Here is a 7232-nt window from a genome sequence, read left to right as displayed (position 1 = left end):
TTGCTATGGCTTCCCTGCTATTTTCCATGGTTGTTTTCTGTATAAAGGAACTACCAACAACTTTTAAAATACTTTAAATCTTTTTGTTTCACCAAATGTGTTTTATTAATATGGTGCTAACTTTGTCATTTAGGTCAGTATAATATATAAAATGTGAAGCATAATGGTAACAGTTAAGCAAAAGAAAATAAAATAAAAAAAAGAAAAAAAAATACTCAAACCCACCACCAAACCGACCAGAAAACCCCCACCCCAGACCAGCCCCAACAGAAAGAACAGTAATAGCCTAAGAGACCTCAAAAGCATGAACTGGCAAACACTACTGTGTAAAATTCTACCTGATGCACAGAATTAATCACGTGCTTCTTTAAAATACAGGTTTTGTATAATTGGGCCTTAACGTTTGTTTAGCAAATATTGAAAATCCATCTGGGAAATGCTGTTTAACTCCTGAATTCAGAAAAGAAAAGCTCATTCCTAAATCACAGGAAAGCAAAAAGGTAGGTTTGCTACCTTGTCAAGCTTTTCTGGCTCCTGTGAAGTTGGGGCATATTTGTGCAGTAGCTTTATGAAATACACTAGTTCTAAATATTGTGACAGTCTGCAATAAGAATTAATTTCACTCGATACAGATTTACAGTCTAAACCCCGCCTGCTCCACTGGAGCAGTTAAATTGAGTACAGGATTTGTCCTAAAATCGCCTCAGTACAGAGGCAGAGGGTGGGGAAATGTTTCTCTCTTTGAAGCAACAGTAGAACTTTTGTTTCCAGTAAGGGAAAATCTATGTCTGTGTCTAGGGAAGGTAGTCTATGTGTTTACCCACTTAAAACCATGTTGGTGTTTCTGATACTGTTTTTTTCCTGAATGTTTGTTTTAAGTAATTAAATGCAAAAAAAAAAAAAATTTTAAAAAAAAAAGGTGTTTTGACAAATGAAGTTTGAGACATGCAAAATCCAAGAAATGTACAGTTATTCTTCACCCTTTATCTTGGACCTGTGCTGTGGTGCCTTTGGTGTGACTTTTTCCATGGAAGTATGAGTTGAGGATAGCAGGATATGGGTACTAATTTTATATTTCTTGAATTTCTCCATGTCACAATCTTAACATTATTTAAATCTAGTTCTTTGTATTTGTAAATGTATTAAAATGGTTTGAGTTTACCAAAGAGTGACTTATCCAAAATTGTCTCTGACAAACAAAAAAAAAACAAACATAAAAAAAACCAACATCACTTTGATTGTACAGGTTCAGGTTCAAAACATTATAACAGGACTGTTAAGGGGCAGGAAATGATCACTTTTTCTACAAACTCATGATTCAGCAGTGCAAGTTCTGCTTGCTCCTGTTCTTGTGGATGCGCCATTTACCCTTTCCACTGCTAGCAGTGTTAATAATTATCAAGCCATAACACAGTACTGTAAAGTCCAGCAGTGCTTCAAAGGATGCATACGTAGGTGAGCCTAAAACATCATCCAGCATTTACATTGACACTTACCAAGTGTGTAACTCTGGTAGAAAACGAACTTCAAACCTGGCAACATCAATTAAATTGTGCCTTGTCACATAGTGGTATGCCAGGATGAACATTGTCATGGAACATGAAGCATTATGTGATTGAAGTTCATTTCACAAGTCCACCAAAACAGAGTATGCTGTGTTATTTTAAGCAAATGATGGAAGTACTGTACAGTGTCATGTGTCTGTACAGTTTTAAGTTAGCACAGAGCTGTTACACATTTCATTTACAATAAATGCAGAAGTCAAAAAATATGTGAAGAAATCTTTGACAGCAAAATAAATCATGAAATTATATAGGCTGGTTCATAATTGAGTCTCTTCTTAATCTACCTTTTTAATTATAGACAAATGTGAAAACAGTGACAGTGTCCTTTCCTCTAGATGTTTAACCTATTATGACAAACTGTGAAAATAAAGGATTTTATACCTTTGCTAATGTTTGTGGTTTTAAACAGCTATTTTAGTTTTCTTAAATCAGTTATCTTCCATATTGTTTCTTTTAAACTTGTAAATACATTTAGAAAACAGCTTTGTAAATACTTACAGTATATTAAAAGTTCAGTTTGGTCACTAAGGCCTCAAGATTGGCTCAGCTATTTTAGTGTGAAATCTTTCAATAGCATAAAGGATACTGTCAGTTCACTGTTCATCAGAATATACTGTAGGCCTAAATTGATAGTTCTTAATGCAGTCTTCCCAAGCATAAATTCGTGGTTTATGCTGAAGCCTTTGGTTTACTTTCAGACAAAACAATGAGGCCTCTTAATATGTTTAGGAGGAATTATGGGATTTTTTTGAATAAAATCAAGGGCTGGGAAAAGATCGAATGAGCTTTACCTTTAAATATATATATATCTTATTTGAATTTTTGTATTAGTTTACTGTGATTCTTTTATTGTCATTTTTCTAAACAGGTTTCACACGAAACCATTGAAAGGGACTCAAATATGCAACACCTAATCTATTTTCCAAGGGAATTTTACCCTTGAATGGTGCTTTTTGACTGGTCAGGGTTATTTATTAAATTTTATATTTGAAAGTATTTCGGGAATTATGTAAATTCTTTATATGAATCTGTTTATTTCATGAATTGTAAATTTCATAATACTCAGTGATTGAATCGGAAGTTTAGTAAAGTCATTCAAAATGTTCAAAGTTTATATAATCCGTGTGCATTTTACATATATTTTAACAAGTGCCAGAATAGTTGTATTTAATATTGTAGATATAAAACTACTTGCACATCCCTGTGACAGCATTAACTTCAGTTCTGAGAGTTTACATTTTTTAAAAGAAATGCTAAACAAACAAGCCTGAGAGCCGTGTCCTGTGTTTCTTTAGGGGTGTGAAGCTGAGTGTCAGGAACAGAGCAGGTTCACTTCTCATTCGTGTAACTCCTGCTCTGGTGGCTAAAGAAACTGCTGTCTCTCCCATTCATATACACTATGAAGTCAGCCTCTGGGCTTGTATTGCAAGCCTCTGGTTGTGTATCTGGTTAGAGGTAAAGCTCTTGCACGATTTAACAGTGTTTGTTTCTGACTGAAAAATGGTATTTTTAAATAACTTTTATTTGTATGGTTGTTTTTCATGAGAAATAATTGAACAGTTTGAATGACTTGACTTGGTGTCATTATCTTGCAATATAAACCGGTAACCTCACAACTCCACACTTCATCACCATATGAAGTAAATGAAGCTAGCTAAGCTGATGCTGTAACAATGAATAACTTGCCATTAAGGATTATTTTATAGCATGAATTTTAAAATATTTATTCAAATGATATTTTACTCTTGTATTCACTTTGGTTTTAGATTTGTGACATGAATATTTCAGTGCTGCTTTATTTTGTTCTGATGAATTTGTTTCTTGCTTGTAAATTGCTTTTTTTATGGTATAAAGTCAATGGGAATTGCTGTTTGTAAATTAAAATGCTTCTAGAGCAAATCTATGGTGTCAGTGTCTACATTTAGATATTTAATTAATAAGGAACTTGCATTTTAGATGCTTTTCCTGAAGTGTTATAAAAAGCTGTGGTTTAATACTCATGTACCAACAAGTAGTCAGAAATCCTGAGAGACAAGCTACTCCTGAATTTTCTCCTGTTTGCCACCATTGCTGGTTTGGTCCTGAACAGGTGATCGCTTGAGTTTTGCGCTCCAAAACTTTGTCCAGCTCTCAGAGCAAACCGAAAGCCTGGCTGGGTGGTGGCAGTCTGCCTCACACCGAGCCAGAGGCAAGTCACTTGGGTTGGGGGTCATGTTTCTTTTTGACAGCAGCATTTGCATTTTATGTTGCACCATATGTAAGACTAGAGCTAATTCTGTCCTCAGCAAGCCTAAGGGTACAGCTCCTCCTAGCCCACAAGCTTGAATTGAACACGAGTAGCCAGCAACTGCTCAGCAACTTTCTGCTGCTGGCCCAGCCTTAACTTGCTTCATGGCAGCTGGCTGTTGACAGCTCTTTAAGTGCCTTTCTAACAAGCAGCTTCTTGGAGGAGTTAATCCTCAACCAAGTTGTATACTACCAGTGATTTGCTGAGACAGACTTACCCTTCCTGGGACAACTGGAATTTTGCAGAAGAATTTTTGCTTTATATTCATGAAAACACAGCTGATATTATTAAATTTGGTTAACATTTACCATCGTCGTTGCTAGTTTTTCATTGTGTGAGATGTATGCCAGCAAAGACTTTTGCTCTCTAATAAAGCTGAATTAAATTTAAATGGGTTTTAAACTCATGTGGCGGCAAAGGGTGTGTTTGTCTAATGCTAATGCAGCTGAAGGATGTAGTTATCTTGACTGGCCCTGGGGTTTTGGGAGGGCAGGAGGTTGGTTGGAATGGGCAGATTCAGGAAGATAAACCATTTCAGCAAAACATCTGCTTAAATCCCTTGCTTACATGGACTAAAAACACGTGATGCAGAATGGGGTAAAGACAACTGCTAGAAGAGGAGTAAATGTCATGTCGCTTTGACCTGGAGAGCAGGGAAACAGAACATAACGTGCTGCTTGCATCCCCTTCCTTATCTGGTTTGGTTTGTTTTACTTAAGCTGGTAGAATTGTTCCATTTTGTCAGGCAGCCATCCAGGTTAGAAATGAGATGCAGCAAGGTTGTGACCATGGAAATCAACACGGCTTTTAGAGCCCAGATGCTCACCATTTCCTTCAGGAAATACTTGCTGTCTTTCCTTCATGATATGTTTCTGTTCACAGAGCAGTAATAGAGGCAGCTTTAGCTCTTTCCTGTGCAAGACTTGTGAGCTGGGAAGCATGTGAGCTGACCTGATCCTCCACAACTGCAGACTTCTTTACAGCAGTCTCCAAAGGGAATGTGACACAGATGTCACAAAACACTGGGCACCTTGTGAAAATTGCTTTTAGCATGCAAGTATACTGAAGGGGCTGCACCGCAGCATCGCTCACGTGCCCCGATATCTTGTGCTTATTTCTGTTTGAAGGCAAGTGGAAAGTTTCCTCCTTGATATGGCTGACTGGCTTTAGTCAAGCAAAACAAACAGGCTGGATTTTGTTTGTGCTATGCAAGTGCAATCTCAGTTATGGAGTTCCAGATTTACCCTTTAGAACAGATACTGTCCGTAAGGGCACTAAACTTTCAGGGAGTGATGGAGGAAGGGCAAGTTTCTAGGAATTTCTTTCACATACAATCTGCAAAGGGGCTTCTGGCAGGGGCCTGTAGTGACAGAACAATAGGGAATGGCTTTAAACTGACAGATGGGAGATGATTGAGATGAGATCTTAGGTAGAAGCTTTTCCCTGTGAGGGTGCTGCGGCACTGGCACAGGGTGCCCAGAGAAGCTGTGGCTGCCCCATCCCTGGCAGTGTTCAAGGCCAGGTTGGACACAGGGGCTTGGAGCAACCTGATATTAGAGAAATGCCCTTGACCAAACAAATGCCCATCCTTCAATGAAGGATGATTTTTTGAGGCAGTTTTGCAAGGCTGATGGAGAATTCGCCAGTACAAGGCAGTGTCAGGGACAGTACAAAGGTGCTTGCTTGAAAACACAGTAAGCAGGTAAGGGACAGTGACTCTGGCTAGATGTATGTGAAATGTGATGATAAGAAAATAGATATATTGAGAATTAATGGAAAAGCCCTTAAAAGTGAAGATACACAATTGCTTTTGTAAGAGAAAACTTGGGAAAACAATTAAGGGATATGACCAAGGCAGCAAGATTAGATAACTCTGTCTGGAGGTTTAATGCGTCAAAACTTGTCAAGCTAGTCAAAGCTGAAGTGATGATACAATCAAAATGTCACACCATGTAAAGCACAGTGTCTATCACTTCAAGAGTCATTCATAATACATCAGAAAACTTTGCAGTATCTGAATAGTCTCTTAAGATTGGTTTCTCTCCTATAGACAGGAGAAATCTTCTGATACAAAACAGGGAGTTCCACTGGGCTCAGATACAAGACGACACAGGTCAATTGCCTGTGTAAATTGGCTCGTAGCTTCAAAGGACCCCTTCTTTGTCCGTATTGTCCACACAAAGATGTGGAAATAAGAGAAACTGTGGTGATGTACATTATTTTAAGGTTTAAAAACTGTCTCTAGACTATCAGAATAATTGTGGTATTTTTTGCATTTAGCACTCAGAAATTTTTCAGGTTTTTCTTTAACTCCCTTTTTGTTTAGTGAACCTATTTTCAATGCATTTTTGCTTCATAGGAATCTAACTTCATCTAGTTCTACCTAGGGATACACCACTGACCTTGGATAGTTCATATTTGCTTAAAGTTGCAATCCATGGCAATAATTACAGTGCCATAGTACAGTATGTGTAGTTAAACTTCAACTTACCTGCTTGTTTAGAGTTTGTCCCTAATAAGTTGGAAAACACTTTAGGCTACTTCAGCAGAGATAGCCAATAAGAGAATTGTATTGGCTTAACTAAAGTAACTTATTTCCAAAGCACAGATTTGGTAAAGCTTGGAAAAGTTTTTCTCTAAATCAGCTTCAAGTAATGGTGACACACAAATGCACACAGAAAAAAAGTGTGGTTATTGAAACTACTAGTTTAGAAAAATAACAAACAAGTTCTTGATCTACTTTCATTTGGTTCATTTTTCCTACTTTCAATTGTATTGTGCATGGATTTAGGAAAAAATAAATAGAAAATTCAAGCAAATGTCAGTTGAACTATAGACAGAACATTTTTTTTAAATCTTAGGAAATTACCTGGCTAATGGCACTGTCCAAAGTGACATGATCTAGCTGTGTACTTTGCCAACCTTTTCAAGTAACTCAGGTCAGTATAACCCTAAATCTTGCCTATGCACTTTTTTCCACCAGAGGGTGCTGGCCAGTTTTTGAAAGTATAAATTAACGTAGGGATCATTTAAGGTGCTGCACGTAGGAGAAACCTGAAACAGGAACTGAAAATGAAGTTTCCAACCTTTGTTTATTATAGTACCCTCAACAGGAGCAGCTGCCAAGTAATCCCATTTTTAGCAGAGCAGTGTTTATATGCAGGATTTCGGAGGGTGTCCTGCTGTAATTCACAGGACCTATTTAGGTAGTGGACATTATCACTTTGCAGTACTTTAAGCATGAGTTTGGAAACTCGAACTTGGAATCTCATAATTATTAGGATAAGAAGTAACAACTTTTCAGATTCTTTTTTCTGAATCCTTTAGAAATATTAGTACATACATATATAGATTTATAAATAAAATTATTATTATTTTTT

The sequence above is a fragment of the Nestor notabilis genome, unplaced genomic scaffold, assembly GCF_000696875.1.
Source record: "Nestor notabilis isolate BGI_N333 unplaced genomic scaffold, ASM69687v1 scaffold30114, whole genome shotgun sequence".
NCBI classification, from domain to species: Eukaryota; Metazoa; Chordata; class Aves; order Psittaciformes; family Psittacidae; genus Nestor; species Nestor notabilis.
The sequence above is the reverse complement of the archived record's forward strand: the minus strand, read 5'-3'. Positions refer to the sequence as shown.